At 44.2% G+C, this 21,115-nt stretch overlaps 1 long non-coding RNA gene across 1 annotated transcript; it reads left to right on the plus strand.

Moving 5' to 3' along the window:
* The first annotated feature begins 10,989 nt into the window (after positions 1-10,989).
* On the plus strand, positions 10,990-18,868 carry LOC141091314 (uncharacterized). Its single transcript, XR_012232486.1, has 2 exons — positions 10,990-11,167; positions 16,684-18,868. It is a non-coding gene; the product is annotated as an uncharacterized lncRNA (long non-coding RNA).
* Positions 18,869-21,115: the final 2,247 nt, after the last annotated feature.

Genomic DNA, 21,115 nt, shown 5'->3' on the forward strand with positions numbered 1-21,115 from the left:
CCATTTTGGAAACTAGACCCATTAAGGAACTTATCTAGATGTGTGGTGAGCACTTTGAACCTTCAAGTGCTTCACAGAAGTTTATAACGTAGAGCCGTGAAAATAAAAAATCCATTTTTTTTCCACAAAAATGATTTTTCGCCCCCAAATTTTTATTTTTACAAGGGTAACAGGAGAAATCATACCTGCAATGTTGTTATGCGATTTTTCGTGAGTACGCCGATACCCCATATGTGGTGGGGAACCACTGTTTGGGCGCATGGGAGAGCTCGGAAGGGAAGGAGTGCCATTTTGGAATGCAGACTTTGATGGAATGGTCTGCGGGCATCATGTTGCGCTTGCAGAGCCCCTGATGGGCCTAAACAGTGGAAACCCCCCACAAGTGACCCCATTTTGGAAATTAGACCCCCTAAGGAACTTATCTAGATATGTGGTGAGCACTTTGAACCCCAAGTGCTTCACAAAAGTTTATAAACGCAGAGCCGTGAAAATAAAAAGTCTTTTTTTATTTCCACAAAAGTGATTTTTTTTAGACCCCAATTTTTAGACCCCCAAAGTTGGCAAATAGTGGAAACCCCTCAATTCTTGCTCCAACCCTAACCCCAACACACCCCTAACCCTAATCCCAACCCTAACCCTAATCCCAACCCTAATCCCTAATCCTAATTCTAACCCTAATTCTAGTTCGCCCTAACCCTAATTCTAACCCTAGTTGTGACCCGAGCCCTAACCCTAGCCCAGCCCTAGCCCTAGCACAACCCTAACCCTAACCCTAGCCCTAACCCTAGCCCTACCCTAGCCCAACCCTAGCCCAACCCTAACCCTAGCCCAACCCTAACCCTAGCCCAACCCTAACCCTAACCCTAACCCTAGCCCAACCCTAACCCTAGCCCTAACCCTAGCCCTAACCCTACCCTAACCCTAGCCCTAACCCTAGCCCTAACCCTAGCCCTAACCCTAGCCCTAACCCTAACCCTAGCCCTAACCCTACCCTAACCCTAACCCTAATGGAAAACTGAAAAAAAAAAATATTTTCTTTATATTGGCCTATATAAAGGAGTGATAAACGGGGGGGTTATGTACTATTTTTTTTATTTTGATCACTATGATCGTTTATCATAGTGGTCAAAATAATGAATGGAATCTGCCAGCCGGAGCCGGCAGATTCCCGGCGGGCGCACTGCGCATGCGCCCGCCATTTTCAAGATGGCGGCGCCCATCGGAGGACGCCGGCGGGACGTGGGACCACCGGGAGGGGACGGAGGGCCACGGAGAGATACCGGGGGGGATCGGGGACCCTATTTCTCTCTCCTCTGATGTGCGATCACATCAGAGGAGAGAGAAATTAAATGTAAAATCGCGGCTTTTTTTTTTGCGGTCGCCATTATAGGGTTAATAACGGCGATCGCAAAAGCGGGGGTCGGTAAAAAATGACCGATTCATGTTCTCTGGGGTCTCGGCTACCCCTGGCAGCCGGGACCCCGGAGAAAATCTGACACTGGGGGGCGCTATTCACTTAAATCACAGCGCCGTGAATTAACGGCGCTGTGGTTTTAGTATCCTTAATTACCGCCGTTAAAAGGCGTATCGGCGGTCGTTAAGAGGTTAAACACAAATTGCCAAAATAATGCTCTAAAAATTAGTATAACCATATACTTACTCATACCATGTATTTTTCATTTTGCGTACTGTAGTACAGTATAATGCCACAGAATATATTACAACATGTTCAATTTGTCACTTTTTTTGCATTGATGCTGAACATTTGTATGATTTTTTTTTCCAGTAACTCCATATATTAGGTAAAATATACTGCACTTATAAAATAATGACTCCGCCTTATTCCCGCATGGTACTCTGTCAGCAAGTGCCATTGTAAGTGTAAAGGACAGACTGGTGGGCAAATCAGGTGCAGCATCCATACAATGTACATCCATTTTGCCATGCTCAGAAACTCAGCTTCTACTCAATTTTAGCCCTACGTGTAACATAGAATTAACTATATAATGGCGGCAGTGCTAGTTATTAGTAATTTTTATCATAACATGATTTTCTTGCCTGACATCTGACACACATAATTACCTAAAAAAGTGTGGACTGGGAGATGAAACAACCTCGAGAGGCGAGGGCTTGGAAAATGCTTTGTTATGCCTAAAGCATGTGACACTTCATTTGTTTATGTACCAAAATAAAGATTTTTTGGGAATGTAGCCACAAAATGAAGATAAATTTGTCAATGAATTAAGCTTTCAAAACCCTGCGTGAACATTTACAAAGGCATGTAAAAGTTTGGGCACCTCATCTCTAATCGTTAGTAGCCCTAATAAGAGTTGTTGGTGTTGAAATAAATATAATTGTAATATAATCCCAGACTATTCGCACTTAAAATTTTCTCTCTAATTCACCAGCACTTCTCCCTCTCTCATGGCCTCATGGGTCTTAAGGTACTGTCACACTTAGTGATGCACCAGTGATCCCGACGAGCGATATGACACGGTCAGGATCGCTGGTGCATCGCTAAGTGGTCGCTAGCGAGCTGCCACACAGGCAGATCTCACGAGCAACATAGCAGCGGTCGGGGGTCGCTATTTACCTGTCAGACAAGGCGATCCTGACGTCCTCCCGCCCACGTCCACGCGCCGCTCATCGGCGCCACAGGAAGCCCAGCAGGAAGCTGATGACGAGAAACGGCCCAGGACGTTCTCACACGATCAGCGATAGCCAGCGGGGGAGCTGGTCAGAGGTAAGTATCAGACATAGCGATATCGCTAGCAATATCGCTATAACGTCACAAAAACAGTGACATTATAGCGATATTGCTAACGATATCGCTTAGTGTGACAGTCCCTTTATATAGACCCGATGATGCTATGTGGCCAGCCAATCACAGTAATGCCACAACCAAGATGTTTGCAGCATTACAGTGACTGGCAGGCAATCCCCGCAGGTTTACAAGCTAAAAAGCACCAAACATGCCAGACTGGGACTCGAGCATTCAAAAAATACTTGTCGAGTAATGATCATCTCATGCACACTGATGCGTGAGCGAGTAACTAGTAATGATGAGCATGCTCGCTCACCACTATTACTAAACTAAATTATGCAAAATTCCATGTATTTTATGGTGATTTACTTGGCAAATACACTCTTTTCCATGTCTCTGCACTCAGACTATATGATTGTCCCCATGGCCAAAAACAGTGGACATTGATGGTGTTTGCACAAGGTGCCTAAAATTCACTGACAATGTATGCTACCAAAATGTCCTCCATTTTGCAAAATTGGATTCCTTCATATCCAGAGTTTGTGTTGCTCCTGTATGCGAATGATTTACTGTTTTGTTGTCCTGATCAAATATCATGACATGAGTCATCTATCTCTTTTTTGTGTTTCCTAGCCGAACATGAATATAAAGCCTCTAAGAACAAACTACAGTTCTGTCAAGAGAAGATAGTCCTCTTAAAGAGAACTTGTCAGCAGGATTGTACTGAGTAACCTACAGACATTGTTAGGTTGGTGCTGTTATGCTGATTAAAATGATACCTTTGTTGATTAAATCGGTCAAAATAATTTTTGATATTCGTGTACTCGCACCAAATAATGAATTCAATGCAAATAAATGGGAAAGCCGAATATATTTCTGCTGGACCCAACAAACAGGTCTAGGGGGCCTGAGAAAAAAGCTGAAATGGATGGGAAAGTGCTAAAACTTAATGAAAACAGCATGGAGAAGATGCTTGCATGCATTTTTTACTCACATATGTTATCTGGGAATAATGCCAGTTTTACAGATTTATAAGAAGACCTAACAAAGCAAACTCATTTTTTTTTAAGGAAAAGTGCTAAGAAACATTTTTTTCTTCATAACTACTTGTATATAACATAAAATAAAAATTAAAAAAAAATATTAGACATTCTGCCACCACCATAACCTCCACTGCCATGTCATCATGCAACCCTCATTTCACATTTTCAGAGGGCCAGCAGATGCCATGAAACCTGAGGTTGGTAAGGGCCCTCAGGTGGTCCTGTATCATTCATTTGGGAGGTTCCTCCTTCATTCAAAATTGTTCGCTAGATAGTGGAATACATTTTCCTCAGCACTTTGTATTGCCAGCTAAAACATGCCCATTTGAATTCTGGGCTTCACCCTCCACCACCACCATGTCCATTTCCATGTCATTATACTGCCCTTGCTTCAAGTTTTCAGAGGGCCAGCAGGTGCCGTGAAACCTGAGTTTGGTAAGGGCCCTCAGGTGGCCCTGTGTCATACATTTGGGAGGGCTTTCACTCCTATATTTGGGAGGTCCCTCCTTCATTCCAAATTGTTAGCTGGATTGTTGAATACATATTCCCCATCACTTTACGATGTCAGCTAAAACATGCCCATTTTAATTTTGGGCTTTGCCCACCACCACCACCGTCCACCTCCATGTCATTATGCGGCCCTCGCTTCACATTTTTAGAGGACCAGCAGGTGCTGTGAAACCTGAATTTAGTGAGATCCACAGTTCATTATGGCCACCGGATCCCAATGGAGCCGCTGTCACAGCGGGTGAAGCCATTGTAAGTTGAATATATTACAGGAGTTGGGGGAGCTGTATGATCAATGTCACTAAATTGGTAAATACCAGACACCAAAAGCATTAGAATTCATTTCTGAATACAGTGTATGCAGGCAAGGGCCTGTATTGTGGTCAGTCTGTCAGGCCTGACACCCATGTCAGAAAAACAAATAGAAATAATGAAAACATAAGGTAAAAAAATTCAATTATTATTTATCAAGGAACCTTATATATAGAATAAAAATATATACTTTATTAAACCTATTTAAGGACAAGATAAAACCACACAGAAAACCACCCAACCGTGCTGCCTACCATGGCCCTGCAGTGGAGCCCTGATTGCAAACTACCTACCAGTGGAGGTTGGCACCCTATACACAAATGAGATTGACGCCCCCGCTCCACATCGGTTGTCCCTCAAAAACTCCTGTGTCACCCTGGACTGGTGCAGCATACAGTCATCAAATTATAGCCAGGAAAGCAGCATACAGAGGTTGCAAAATTGAAGGTAGTTGGGTAGACAACAATGAGGCTATGTGCAAAAAAAGTTAAATCAATATGAGATCCAAAATAATTATGTCAAGTGCCACAATACAATATCAAAACCCGTCTGTTCCACCGGAGGTGTTAATTATCCAGGAACAGAAACAGCACTATACAAAAATCCTCATAAAACATATATTTTATTAAGACATGTAAAAACAATGAAACAAACTGATGAAACCTCTGTTGTGGGACACGAAAAGAGGCTATATACATCTATGAACAGAGACTAATGGTGCAAAGAATGAGAGACCCAAAAGATGCATGGCAATATAGCAATCACTAAATGCAAAAAGTTCAGTTACCATTCAATAATTAGCCAAACTAAAGAATAATAGCATTCAGCCTGATAAAGCATCACAGTGAAATGCTATATTAAGTAAGGCTCCCATAATTATAACAAAACTTACAGCATAAATAACGATATACAAATATCTCTCCAAATATCATTGACCGCTGGGTATTTATCCTTGCATAACAGATGGTAGTAAGTGGCCCGAAAAAAAATCATAGCCTGCTAACACCGCTTTAACTAAGCAGATGAGAGCTACATAAATTCATAACCCGTGATCCAAGAAGTGCACAATAATAAGTCAAATGCTTACATAGATCGGGAATAGCCGCGTGTCCCTCACCCCGACGCGTGTTTCGTCCTCTTCCTCAGGGAGCGTGTGTCAGATTCGAGGAAAAGCAGGTCTTTTAAACAGCTCTACACCAATCAGGTGTTAGGTTGCACAGCCCGTGTCAGTCAGAGAAGATTATCCTTTTAGCGGCGCACCGCATCATTAAGCCGCTGCCTTTGAAAGAAACTCATCAACACCAGTCAGCGAGATGCAAACACACTGGTAACCATGGTAATGGTCACGTGTGTGTCAGCAATCCCTGTATCGCCGGGGAACTCTGAGTCATGCAGCAGGCAAAAAGACCGGCGCGCACTTTGGAATTCAAACTGTGATGACAATGCCGTTCATGTTCAAAAAATGCTCAAAGTGAACTAGTGCTTATTCAGACAACAATTATTTCATTATATATTATAATAAAAAAATAATTAATGATGAACATAATTAATAATAAAAATTTAGAAAAATGTGCAAAAGTGCAATTAATAATCATGAATAATATATATACATAAAGTGCTAAGAAATTACTGTAAACTAATATTAATAAATATATAGTGATTACAAAACATAAAATTACTTATATTACTAGACATATTATTTCACATGCATAAGTGTGTTTTGCAAAATAAAGACAACAATTTATCTCTATAAAAATTAATATTAACAGTGAAATATAAACCGATAATCAAAATACACAATTTACACATTATTATGCACAAGAACGTATAACATGTAACACAAATATTTCTTATTGTTGATAGAAGTTTTCACCACTGCATATAGAACCAACCAAAGGGATGCATCTTCAGATGAATGTGTAAATTGTGTATTTCTATCACAATTTTAATTTTAACTGAGGAAGCAACAATATGCGAAACATACGTTAGGGAATGGGACCAACGCCAAGGCAACAGGGGTGTAAATACCAGGGTCTCACCGGTCGCCACTGCGACTGGGCCCGGGGGGAGTCAGGGGGCCAGCAGGTCAGACCATATCTCCTAACGGTGCCGATTCTCGTGGGATAGTCCCATTTTTGACCCCCCCCGCATCCTGCACTGAGCCGCCATGCCCCCCCATGCACCCCATCCTCGCCCTGGCAGATAGACCCACCGCTGCTGGCAATGAAGCCCTTTTCTGTGCGCACAGGACCTGTGATGAGGTCACAGGAGGGAAGGAGTTAGGGGTGACATGATCAAGAGCCTTGTTGTCTGCATGACTCTGCTGTGCTGGTTGTCATGTTTCTGTGTGGGGTCAGGAGGGGTTTACAGGGTGGATGTAGCAGAGCCGTGTGTGTATGAGGTGTGCGGAGCAGAGCCGTGTGTGTACGAGGTGTGTGGAGCCATGTGTGTTCGAGGTGTATGGAGCGGAGCCGTGTGGGTATGAAGTGTACGGAGGAGACCCGCGTGTGTACGAGGTGTACGGAGCAGAGCCGCATGGGTACGAGGTGTACGGAGCAGAGCCGCCTGTGTACAAGGTGTACGGAGCGGAGCTGCATGTGTACGAGGTGTACAGAGCTGAGCCTCGTGTGTCCGAGGTGTACGAAGCAGAGCCGCCTGTGTACGAGGTGTACGGAGCAGAGCCGCGTGTGTACGATGTGTATGGAGCAGAGTCGCATGTGTACGAGGTGTGCGAAGCAGATCCGCGTGTGTACGGGGTGTATGGAGCGGAGCCGTGTGTGTACGAGGTGTACGGAGCACAACCACGTATGTACGAGGTGTACAGAGCGGAGCCATGTGTGTACGAGGTGTACGGAGAGGAGCCGCGTGTGTACGAGGTGTACGGAGCAGAGCCGTGTATGTATGAGGTGTATAAGGTGTGCGGAGCAGAGCGGCGTGTGTGCGATGTGTATGGAGCAGAGTCGCGTATGTACGAGGTGTACAGAGCAGAGCCGTGTATGTAAGAGGTGTACAAGGTGCGGAGCAGAGACGCGTGTGTACGAGGTGTACAGAGCGGAGCCGCATGTGTACGAGGTGGACAGAGTGGAACCGCATGTGTACGAGGTGGACAGAGCAGAGCCGTGTGTGTATGAGGTGGACGGAGAGGAGCTGCATGTGTACGAGGAGTACGGAGTGGAGATGTGAGTGTATTTTGGCATGGGGGCCCTATTTGAAAGTTCGCACTGGGGGCCCATAACATTGTAGTTACGCCACTGCAAGGCAGGACTCTAATTATGGGTAAATACTAGAAATGACACTAATACTTCTCTTTCTCGCAAATGTACCCTCTAACATATAAGAGTTTGACACAAATCACCATTTTTCTTGCCTTGCCATTGGCCCCTTTTTTACCCTGGGTCATGATAATAGAGATATATATTTACCCATAGAACTCCTTTATTTAAGTGTTTCACATCTATTATAATATTATAATAAACTTTTGTATCGAATTTTACATTGCATAATTAATTCTGTTTCTCCTTGTTTACTAATTGTTCTGAGTCGCCAACATATGGTTACATTTATCATGGTACATTTATTATGTGGAACTGGTACCTGTGTCAAACGAATAATTATAGTGCTGCAGACACAAACTCCTCTCTTCATCTCAACTCACCACTAGAGATGAGCGACTTTGCCTTTATTAGGGTCGAGTCGGGTTTCATGAAACCCCACTTTCACAAAAGTCGGGTCGAATGAAATCGGCCGACTATAGGGAAAAGTCAGAGGCTGACTGAAACAAGAATCCCAATGCAAGTCAATGGGGAAGCAAAGTCGGCTGGGAGTGTAAGACAGTAAACACACCTACAGTGCCCATTTCAATGCCAAAAATATCAATTCTTAGTACTGAAGCTTGTCAACCTTAATTTCCTTCATAATAATAGTTATGCATTGAAAACTGGGGCTTATTTGGCTAAAGTTGTGGGGGGGTAGGGCTGGCTCCTGGTTTTCGTGTGCCCTGGGCCAAAGAGTGTCAGTGCGCCCCTTTAACACATACCACAACTCATGATGCTCCGATACGGTACAGAAATATAGGTATAGTACAATGACAAATGCTTCACTGCTTACATGACATGACTGATCTATTTTAAATTGTACAATAGCTCAAAAAAAGGACAGTATATTACTCCATACAGTATTATGGCCACCACATTGTGAGCCATACAGAATAATGAGCCCCAAATATTTCTCCATACAGAATAATTGGTCACATATAATGTTCCATACAGTATATGATGAGCTCCACATAATGCTCCAGTATATGATTGGCCTCATGGATGATGCTCCAGTGTATGATGGGCCCTAATAATGCTCCATATATAATGGGCTCCATTTCTAATGCTCCAGTGTATAATGGGCCCCTTAAATACTGCTCCAGTGTCTGATGTCCCCAACCTGGAATGCTCCAGTATATGATGGGCCTCATGGATGATGCTCCAGTGTATGATGGGCCCTAATAATGCTCCATATATAATGGGCCCCATTTCTAATGCTCTAGTGTATCATGTGCCCCATAGATGCTGCTCCAGTGTCTGATCTGCCCCATTTATAATGCTCCAGTATATGATGGGCCTCATGGATGATGCTCCAGTGTATGATGGGCCCTAATAATGCTCCATATATAATGGGCCCCGTAAATGCTGCTCCAGTGTCTGATGTCCCCAACCTGGAATGCTCCAGTATATGATGGGCCTCATGGATGATGCTCCAGTGTATGATGGACCCGAATAATGCTTCATATATAATGGGCCCCATTTCTAATGCTTCACTGTATAATGGATCCCATAAATGCTGCTCCAGTGTCTGATGTCCCCCATTTGGAATGCTCCAGTATATGATGGGTCCCATTTTTAATTAACCCAGGCATGGTATGTGAAAAGAGCTCCATGGAGTAATCTGAAGTGTGTGGTACCGCATCCTTCACTTTTGGTGTGGGTGAAGGACACAAGGAAAGGGGTTGCTCCTGACCAGAAGCCTGCACTTACGACTCAGTTCTTGCATTTTTTTAAACTTCAGAAGAGGAGGTGATAGAGCTGGAGGCTGTTTCAGCAATGTAAGCCAAAAACAGTTCCTGATGCTCTGGCTTTAAAAGCAGTCTACCTACTCCCAGAAAACGGAGCCTTATAGGCCTTCCAGAGCTACACCATGATGCAGGCTCAACAACTCCTGCCTTAGCTGCTATTGTGTTTTTGGCACTACCAGCAGATGTACCACCATGACCATCAGAACCAGGTGTCCCCCCCACGCCCACGTCCGTGTCCTCTTCCACTATACTTCCTTATGTTTTGGAAAATGGACCCAAAATACCAGCAGATATATGGTACTGTATCAGAAATGTACAGCTCTATACAGTCTAGGGATAACTGTAAATCTGCGTATATATTTCATGAGTCATACACAGATGCACACAGGCTTTTTATCCAATAAAATAAAAAGTTGAAAAAAGGTACAGTATCACCAGATACAAGGTATATATAGTATAGTGTAAACATTCTGAATCTCCGCATACATTCCAGGAGGCAGACACAAACGCTCTCAGGCCCAGTATGGATTACACAAGAATATGAAAAGCTGTAAATGGGTAATGCAACACAAGCGTATAGCTGTATACAGTGTTGGGGTAATCTTAAAGCTCCAAATATATTGCCGGAGTAACAGTCAGATGTTCCCAGGCTCATTATGGATTACACCAGAATCTAAATAGCTAAAAAGGTTACTGTATCCGAAGTGTACAGCTGTATACAGTGTTGGCCAAATTTGAAATCTCGGTATATATTTCCGGAGTCACCCTCAGACGCTCACTCAGTCTGGGTTTGACCATATTAAAAAATGTTGTAAAAAAGGTACTGGATAACAAGTGATATAGAAGAGTTAATGGTTTGCTTTTATATCCCTTTAAATGCCTTTAAGACTTCAATTGCCTTTTGCCTTATTATTGCTAGAATTATTCTTATGTAGACTAGTAGTCTCTGTCTTCAAGGAAACTATACTTGTTATCATATTTGTTCTCAACAACGTGTTCTGGGTATATTGTAAACAAGGTACGTACGACCCTGAGGTGATGGTGGGGGCCAAATGAGCTCCAGAGTCACATATTGTTGTAAATGGTATAAAAACATGTCTTATATTTCATTACGTCAGATAAAGTGATTTGACCACGACCCGTGTGTGTTGAGTCCTTTGTCTCCAAGCGCTTGTCATCAGAAGGGCGACAAAACCTCTCAATCCGGCCTCACTGGTGATCTGGAAAGATCTGACGCTTGGTCAGAACAAAAACAGCTACGACAGTTTGGCGCTCGACGGGGACCGTGGAAACCAGTCTATTCGGAATCCGTATGTGGGAGCTTCCTGGGAGGTTGAAAATGCAGAATCCAGGCTGCAGCAGGTGAGAACATTTATTCTTACATTGATTCTGCATCTGCAACCTCTCAAAGGATGTCCACATACCTCTGGGTAAGACTGTAACAGCACGGTTCAAAAGAACCCACATCACCAGTGAGGGGTGAGTATGTCTGTATGAGAGTTGAATAATAGAGTAATAAGATAATAATTGTCATCTGTATTATCTGTTAAACTGTTCTGGCAATATACTAATATACTAACTGGTTGTGTACTGGTGTACTGTGTAGCACAAAGTCTGGGATAGACTCTGTGCAGTGGTTGTTGTTTTGGATTGGCAGTAAATCATATGAGGCTGTATTTTGTATAGGGCTGTGGTTTTTTGGTTGCTCTGGTTTTCAATGTTTCTTGATGTTTAAGAAGTTGGCTTTGGTGTTCTCGGAGTGTCAGTGGACACTGCTGTAGGTTAAAGTGTCAATCAAATCCAAAGTGCAAGATAGGCAGGCTGTGTGAATCCTTGTATGTATGTCTATGAGAACCTCTGAATAAGATGAGAGATGAGTAATTGAAAAAAAAAAAAAAAAAAAAAAAAAATCCGTGAATGAGCACGTATAAATGAATCATCACACATCATTTTTGTGTCAAGAGATTTGTTACCTTTCTAGTTGTGGTGGAATCCCGGACAGATGCGTTATAGATATTTCAAATCTACATCTGAGACTGAATGAATTGAGTAATGATATAGCTTGTGTTATATGTGGCATTACATTGTAAAGTTTCCTGAATGCATTTGGCCATAAAAGGGGCAAGACTCAGTTAATCTCATTATACAGTCATCTGCTCTTACAGTGAAATCCCGTGATTTTGAGTTTCTTTGTAGAAATTGATTTTGATAACTCTAAAGAGCTACAGAATTCAGTGAAGAACGCTGCATTCTGATGGGAGGGGGGAATGATACCGCTGCTCAGTTTTTTTTCTCCCTTCGCTCTTATCTCTGCTGAGTGTGAGCTGTGCTCAAAATTCTCTGTATCGTTCCAATTTTGTACGCGCTGAAAGATTTGTGCATTTTAAAGCAACAGTACTTAATTGAAGTTGGAAGTTAAAAGTAAAATATGGTGCCTAATTTAGAAGGAAATTGCAAGTGATTGTTTGGTCATTAATGTGTTTGAACCTGCTTCTAGTTGTGTGATTGATTTGTATAGCAAATTGTGTATCAACAGAGGAGGTAGCCGACTGTACGGCTGATAAAGTGGGTTAGAGTCCTATCACACCTGGGACTTCTTACTTTAGTCAGCAGGTTTTATTGTTGTGGGTGAGAGGCGAGGGTGAGGAGCCCTCTGGATATACCTTGGCAGGCTCACTCTGACTTGCTAAGTGTGGCCTGTAAGACAGAGGTCCAGGCACACTGGGAGGGCATTTCAGAAGAAAGGTGAGCTGTCTAAGGTTGAAATAGCCTTCCCACAACAATCCATGGAGCTGGGCTGGAAGGATGCAGGCCTGATCCTATTCTAGCCAGCTGATCTAGCGGGTGAGAGGCAGAGAGCCTTCCCGCTACATCCTGTAGGTCTACCGGGTGAGAGGCAAGGAGCCTTCCCGCTACACCTTGGCAGGCTCTCTCTGACTTGCTAAGTGTGGCCTGTAAGACAGAAGTCCAGGCACACTGGGAGGGCATTTCAGAAGAAAAGTGAGCTGTCGGCAGAAAAAGGTTGAAGCCATGGCAACTTTTTCTGTGTACCGTCGGTGCCCCCAATGAGATCCAAGAGAGCTATGCAAATTGAAAAAGACAGAGAAGAAAGGAAGCAGTAATACAGGTTGGACCAATTTAAAAAAAAAAAAAAGGCAAAAATACCAGAGTGTGAATGTTTGGATGTACAAAAAGGCACAGACAAGGGAAGAAAATAGCAAGTGAATAAATGATGCTTGAGAATGAATGTGCAGCAGTGTGGAAGGTGTATTATGAATGTTTTGATTGACAAAGAGTAACCAGAGACTCAGACAAAACAGATGGACTTGTAAACACTGTGATCAGACTCAGACAAACCCAGACTGAATAGCTACTTGTGTGACCTGTGCTACTGACCTAAGCGAGTTGCGCTAAATCCTGTCCAGACAAGATCATATGTAGTGACATAAGAAGCTGACATAATAGAGTGGGTAGTGGGGACATTGACCTTTGAGGAGTAAGCTGACAGTAGACATCAGACGACCAACCCCATCAGTGCGACTAGAATAAGAAAGATGCAGGTGTATTATCCCTGGAGCCCCTCTGACCAGCTAGCTTTGTTGAAACAGTTGCCTGACCCTGAAGACCAACCATTCCCATTTTACAGACACATACAGGAAATACAGCAGACATATAAGTGTACCTGGGCAGACCTAGAGAGGTTGGTGAGTTTAAAGGCAGGTGACGCACTAGGACATATAATTAAGACACACACAGATGTGACAAAGAATCAGGCTTGGGGCATGGATGATAAATCTGCACTGTCTGGGGAGACATACTGTGAGTCACTAAGACAATGGGCTACAGTGGAACAATCAGAGCAGTCTGTACTCCTGATTAACGTGACACAGCAAAGAGGAGAGAGTGTAGAGATGTACTTTGGACGGTTACAGCTGAAATGGGCAGACATGGGGTACATTTGCATAAACCCACTTGATGTTAGAATACTGGTGAATACATTCATTTACGGTATGAACAAAGACTTGCGAGACGCAGTACAGACAGCCAGACCTGAATGGAGACATGTAGATCCGAAAGACCTCCTTAAGGTAGCTAAAGAAATTGAGCAAACAAGGACAATAAGACGACCTGTCATGTATGCTGGAGCACAAGGAAAACAGTGGAGACGTAGTAAGGTACCAAGGGACCTAGAAACAGTGAGGTGCTGGAATTGTGGTACTTACAAAACTTATTGTTAGTGACAATACCCCTATGAATTTACTGGGAGCAGATGTGCTGAGTGCGATCCAGGCCACCATACAGTACTCTCCTGAGGGTATTAAAGTCACAAGTCCCCTCTCAGATAAACATTTGTGTAAGATTGCGGCAATGGTGTATATGACAAAAGCGGTGAAACTAACACCTGACACCAAAATGCCTGAGGATGAGGAAATGGGACAGGTGCCAGACACTGTTTGGGCAAGGGGAAAAACGGATGTGGGTCAGTTGCCCATTCCCCCTGTCATGATTAAAATGAAAGAAGGAACCACTCCCCCTTGTTTAAAGCAATACCCCATGAGTCTAGCAATATCAATAGCCAAATCAATTGCCCCGAGCAGAGATATTAGAGAGTATGTTAAGGCAGGGGTTCTGGTGCAAAGAAACCCCCCCTTTGGACTGCAAAGATCTTCCCCCTGTGACACCACTTTGTATCCCATTAGGAAAAAAGAGAGAAAAAAAAAAAAAAGGAACTCAAGGGTTTGCTGACACTTACAGAAAGGTTCATGACTTAAGGGCTATTAATGATGATACAGTGAGTGTGACCTCAATCGTCCCTAACACACACACACAATATTGTCACAGATCCCAGTAATGTCAAAATGTTTCACAGTCATTGATTTAGCAGGTGCATTTTTCTCTGTACCCCTGCACACAGACTGTCAGTATCTTTCTCCTTTACTCATAGAGGTGAACAATATTGTTGGACAGTCCACCCACAAAAGGGGGAAAGAAACCCCCTGCCATCTATTCAGCAGCGATGGCAGGGATCCTTGAGTAGTGGCAATCACCTCATCCGCTGATTGTACTATTACAGTACGTGGATGACCCTAAGGGTTGCAAGGTCTCACGTGACAAATTACAGTATTACAAACAAAAGGTGACATTTGTTGGGACATTATATTGCCGAAGGTACCAGACACCTGACAGGAAACAGGCAATTCAAGATCTCCCTCTACCCAGGTCACCTAAGCATCTATGCATCTTCCTAGGTTTAGTGACCCGGGACCTCACACAAAATTGATTGTGTCTGTGCGGTAGGAGCAGCCGCACTACTAGGAAAGGCATGTGAGATCACACTGACGTTTCTTTTGACAATCTATTCCCCACATGACATCTATGCCATACTCCTACAAGTTCAACCAAAACATCTGTCTATGGCCAGACAGCTCCGACTTGAGTGTGCTCTACTAATTCCTGAGTATGTCACCCCTCAAAAGATGTAACGTTCTGAATCCAGCCACCCTCCTGCCTGTGGATTCAGAAAAGGGGGAATTGGTGACCGTATTAGCAAGTGAGGAAGGATACTTTGACATGACGCATGAACATGTCTGCATAGAACTGATGAGTCAGGAGACAGTTGGGTTTGCACACATTCATGAAAAACCTGTTCCTAATGCAGACTTTGAGTTTCTTTTTTGTAGATGGCCCCAGATACCACCAGGATGGACGATTCTACAGTGGATATGCAGTAGTATCCTCACATGAGGTAATCCGAGCGGAACCACTCTCTCCTCACATGTCGGCCCAGGAGGCAGAGTTGAAGGCACTCACTGAGGCGTGTAGAGCCGCTGCAGGTAAAGTCGCTAATATTTTCACAGATTCGAAGCCCATTAAAAATGCAGAGCTGGTGAAACAATTGATGGAGGCATTGATGTTACCAGTCCAGGTTGGCATTGTCAAGGTAAAAGCACACACAAAGGTGACTCCGTGGAGGTAGAGGGCAATAGAAGGGCGAACGAGGCTGCTAAAATAGCACAAGGCGGCCTAGAGAGAGCAGTGGACGGTGGCAGGGAGTCAGCGTATTCCAGCCACATTGGGTCTAGATGTCCTGAAATCCCTCCAGTAAAAGGCTGCCCAAACAGAGAAGGTACACCGGGGGAGACTGGGAGCTGAGCTGAACTCAAATGGAGTATGGGAGAATAAGGATAAAATGTGCCCACCAAAGTCCCTGTTCCCAATCATGGTGCAAGCAGCACATGGCCCCAATCACACCTCAAAAAGTCACATGTGTGCCATGGTAGATGCCTTCTGGATCGCTCCTGGTTTCAGTTACGCAGCCGCGAAACTTGTACAATCATGCCTCATCTGTGCACAGCACAACCCAGGTAAAACAGTAAAAGTCCCTAAGAAAGCGACACCTAGGCCTCTCTACCCGTTTCAGAGATGGCAGATTGACGACATACAGCTACCAAGGTAGGAGTGTATGCAAATATCCCAGTATGTGTAGATCTCTTCTCTGGTTGGCCGGAAGCCTATCCGGTAGAACGTGCAAATGCTAAAATGACTACAGACAAACTGATGAAAGAACTGATCTGCAGGTATGGTGTCCCAGAAACCACAGAAACAGATAGGGGTGCACACTTCACGGGAGAAATAATGAGGGAAGTCATGCAGGCCCCGGGTGTACAGCAAGCATTTCATACACCATATAGGCCACAAGGTAGTGGGAAAGTGGAAAGACTAAATGGGACACAAACTGAAAATTCAAAAGGCCATGGCAGACACAGGAAAGAGCTGGGTGGAGTGCTTGCCTCTTGCACTCTTTTCAGTCAGACACACTCCAAATAGAAACACAGGCTTGTCTCCCTTTGAAGTCCTGTTTGGTAGTGCACCAAAGACTGGTCTGTACTTCCCACAGGTGCTACAAATGCAACACGGTGCTATGACAGCCTACGTCCAGGCCTTGCAGGAAAGACTTAATGTGGTGCATAAACATGTGTTCTCATACATTCCAGATCCTAATGCCAGTGCAGATGTGCATCAGCTGAATCCAGGTGATTGGGTGGTTATACGCAGACACGTGAGAAGGATCCGGGACCCACGATTTGACGGCCCCTTCCACGTCCAGCTGACCACATCCACTTCAATAAAACTTGAGGGAAAGTCCACCTGGATCCACGCCTTTCACTGCAAGAAGGTCCTGTCAACAGCAGAATGACTGTTCTCCTCATCACCTTGCTGGCAGTGACAGGGTTACTGCACTCTACAGAGACACAGGACAAACTCTTAAATGCTGATTGGGACAACAAACTTGTTCGGCATCATGCTCTTCTTATAAAGGACATGGAAGGACAGAAACCGAAAGACTGTTGGATCTGTACACACAGCCCTGTATCCGTGAGGACTATGCCGTTCTTAGCCTTACCTCTGGAGACATGGGAGGTATTAACCCCACACTGCATACACAATGAGACTTGGACTCAACCTAGGTGTGCCCCATGATATATCTGCCTCATTGGCTATAGTCGAATGGGCCGCTAATCCCTGGTTTCAGTTTAATATAACGCGGCCTAAAGGTACAAATGTGGTGGCGGGAATATGATTCAGATGTCGGAAATATGGTCGCCAGGAGGAGGACTGAGATCCCTCACTCAGACCCTATTCCCAATGATGGACGGTGGTTCAGTCTTCAACACACTGGAGCAGACACCTGTGGTGAGGACAATAATTACACTCATGATCAAACACAGGTTAATAAGACGATGTACCAGGATGGTATTGAAGGCTGTAGAGCATCTACGGGTAAAATAATAAGGAAAGAAAGGGGTAAATGTACATCTGGTATAAGGGGAAAACCAATGAATAATACTTGGTGTGCCCATAAGCCTGCAGTAGGTCAGGACTTTTGAGTTTATACCAATGTATACAGACCCCTGGTCACGTTTGTGTTCTCCCTGAAGGAGTATTCTTGGTTTGCGGACATCGTGCCTACAGGTGGGTGAGCCCAGACATAAGAGGGGTCTGCACTCTTGCTAAACTGACACCAGCCACTTTCATAGTTCCTCATAGTAAAATAGACACAGCAGCAGTCCCAATTCACACTTTGTATAGAAGGGCTGCAGACAATAAGCCCCAGCCAAATGGTAGGCCGCATCTAGTAGAGATGGGGATAACAAAATATTCAGTAGTATGCTAATATACCCCTTCATAACACAACTGTGGGATAAATTAGTGGAAGGTACCGACTACCTGGACGATCAGATTTTCCAGATTCTTGAAGTTCTAAATGAGACTAATACAATACAGAGACAATTAATCATAGTTACTAACCAACATACTATAGTACTAGATTACCTGACAGCAAAAGAAGGAGGAATGTGTCAAATAATTGGTCCCACCTGTTGTAATTATATCGACCCTGCTGGCAATCTCCAGATCAAGGCCAGTATGGACAACGTAGGTGAACTTAGAGACCAATGGTTAAAACAACACAGTGCAAACAGAGACTCCTGGTAAGGTAACACATTCTCTTTCCTAAATCCAGTAAATTGGTTTAATGGCTTAGTAGGATGGATTTTTGGCATTATATAGACTTGTATGCAAATTTTGTTGGTTTGCTTATTGCTTTATGTAGCCGTAAAAGCGCTAATATATGTATTACTTAAGCTACTGAATAATGTATGCATAAAAAAAGAATCTAAGGCTGAACCTTCTGTAGTGTATCATAGACCCCAGGTAGCCATTGCTGATGGGGAAGGTGAGTGTCCACACTGAGGGTGGATGGGTGAAGCAGGTAGGAAGCCCCCTTATGGGTACTAGACCCATGAGAGAGTAGCTCCTTTGTGGACATCACCTGACCCTGTGGCAAAGGTTATACCATTTACAAAAGGGGGAAATTGATATAGAAGAGTTAATGGTTTGCTTTTATATCCCTTTAAATGCCTTTAAGACTTCAATTGCCTTTTGCCTTATTATTGCTAGAATTATTCTTATGTAGACTAGTAGTCTCTGTCTTCAAGGAAACTATACTTGTTATCATATTTGTTCTCAACAACGTGTTCTGGGTATATTGTAAACAAGGTACGTACGACCCTGAGGTGATGGTGGGGGCCAAATGAGCTCCAGAGTCACATATTGTTGTAAATGGTATAAAAACATGTCTTATATTTCATTACGTCAGATAAAGTGATTTGACCACGACCCGTGTGTGTTGAGTCCTTTGTCTCCAAGCGCTTGTCATCAGAAGGGCGACAAAACCTCTCAATCCGGCCTCACTGGTGATCTGGAAAGATCTGACGCTTGGTCAGAACAAAAACAGCTACGACACAAGATAGCAAGTATATATATTATAGGGTACAATTGAAATCTCCGTATACATAGTCCCATAGTCACTCTCAGACGCTTACTCAGTATTAATTTGATCGTAATACTAAATGTCGAACAAAGGTACTGTATAACAAGATACAAGCTGTATCGAGTATAGGGTAAAAATTGGTATCTCCAATTCACCGTATATATAGAAGGCGTAATCCACATACACTCACTCACTATGGATGATAGCGTAACACAAAATTTTGAACAAAGGTTCTGTATCAGCACATACCAGGTGTATCCAGTCTAGGGGTAATTGTAAATTTCCGTCTATACTTCCAGAGTTAGACACAGACACTCACAGGGTCACTATGTATTACACCAAAATTTAAAAGGTAGAAAAAGGGAAAGGTAGTCAAAGCATACAACAGTATACAGTGTTGTCGTACTTTTAAATCTTCGTATATATTTCAATCTCAGTCAGTAAGAACAGTCCAGACTCTCCGCTACTGGAAACTACATGGATACAAGTACAGACGGAAAGTCGAGTGTTAGCAGAAATTTGGGAATTACTCATCGCGGGAAAACCTCCCGGTAGAAGTTGCAGAGGCGATGCAGACCCTCAATTACTGTGTCTGTGGAGACAGCAAAAACGGTTCTTTGTGAAGAAAGGATTGCTTTATCGTAGTAGCGTGGATCACACCACCGTTACTCGTCTCCATCAAATTGTGATCACAGGGAGAGATGTAGACATGGTCCTCCCTGCCTATCATGATGTGTCTGGTCATTTTGGAGTGCAAAAGACAGAAGCCACAGGCCGTAGGTGATTCTATTGGATTGGCATGAGAGGAGACATTGAAAAATGGTGGCAGGAATGTCACACGTCTGTGACTATCACAACTGTGAAAGGTGATCATAAAGCACCACCGCATCCGCTTGTAAGTTGATGTTCATTACAAATGGTAGCCATTGATCATCTGAAGGTAGAGGCCAGCAGGACAGGCCATAGCTACATCTTAACCATCATCGATCAATACACCAAATTTCTAGTGGCCGTCCCTGTGAATGATTTAACTGCCCAGTGTTAGGGCTGGCGGAACGCACCAAATTATAAAATAATAGTAGGTGCATTCGCAGCCCGGGGTCCACCGTGCACAGGTGGTACACTGCTGCTAAGTAATCGCGGAAGAATTAAGCGGTGTGAAACCAGTCACACGTGAGTTACATCACCCAATGTGAACAGGGGCGAATTGTGTTAATGCACAGAGCCGCACAACCACTGAACGTAGATGCCAGAGCCTGTTAAGCTCACAGAGCCCGGCCAAAAGAGCGCACAGTGTACAGCCACAGAACTCTACCCCAAGGACACGGGGTTAGAGTCCTTCTTGGCCCACTGAGCGTGCGGCGTCGCTGCCGCGAGCAACACAAAAGATGCTGGCTATGGAGCACGTGCACTGAGGCGTGCCGAGTCCCTGGTGAGGACTGATGCCTGACTCAACCTCTGACCTACCTACGCCTAAGCCTGGGCGCTAGCAGGCTAGGCTGCACAAGACATGCGTACCAAGGGTAGGGGTTTCTTAATGAGTCATTCACTAGAGACATTCATACGTGCATACATCACTCACTCCACATAGTCTGTAAATACAGTCTATCATAGCGCATGGCCGAGCGGCCATGCAAACCTTTAATAGCCGCGAGCGTCCGGGACATTCCTGGCTTCTCGGATGGGCCAATCCGAACAGGAGCAGGACCTGAGCATGTGACCTTCGATCTCCAATGGGAGATCACTCCACGGGCATGCTCAGTGGCCCGACATGAGGACTTAGTCCCTGGATATTCTCGCTGCTGAGCAGCATGTATTGCCATAGCTGTGCCAGAGGTGGCAGCAGCAAGCTAACCTACGGATCTGTTCTGGGCAGATTGCCTGGACCAACCAGTTTGCTGAGCAACCATCTCTGTGTCTGGAGAGGAATGGGAGACCACTGGAAGTAAAGCTCGGGATTCTCGCTGTGCAGCGACAGAAATCTGACGCCTAACACTCAGACTACACAGCGGTGGAGCAGGGAGAGGTAAGTATTGCAACTTGTAAGTGCTGTGGCCATGACCAAGCAGGGGTGGCACACTAATGGTCGACGG

Source organism: Dendrobates tinctorius, unplaced genomic scaffold (assembly GCF_039654945.1).
Source record: "Dendrobates tinctorius isolate UK_male_01 unplaced genomic scaffold, ASM3965494v1 ptg000008l, whole genome shotgun sequence".
NCBI lineage: Eukaryota > Metazoa > Chordata > Amphibia > Anura > Dendrobatidae > Dendrobates > Dendrobates tinctorius.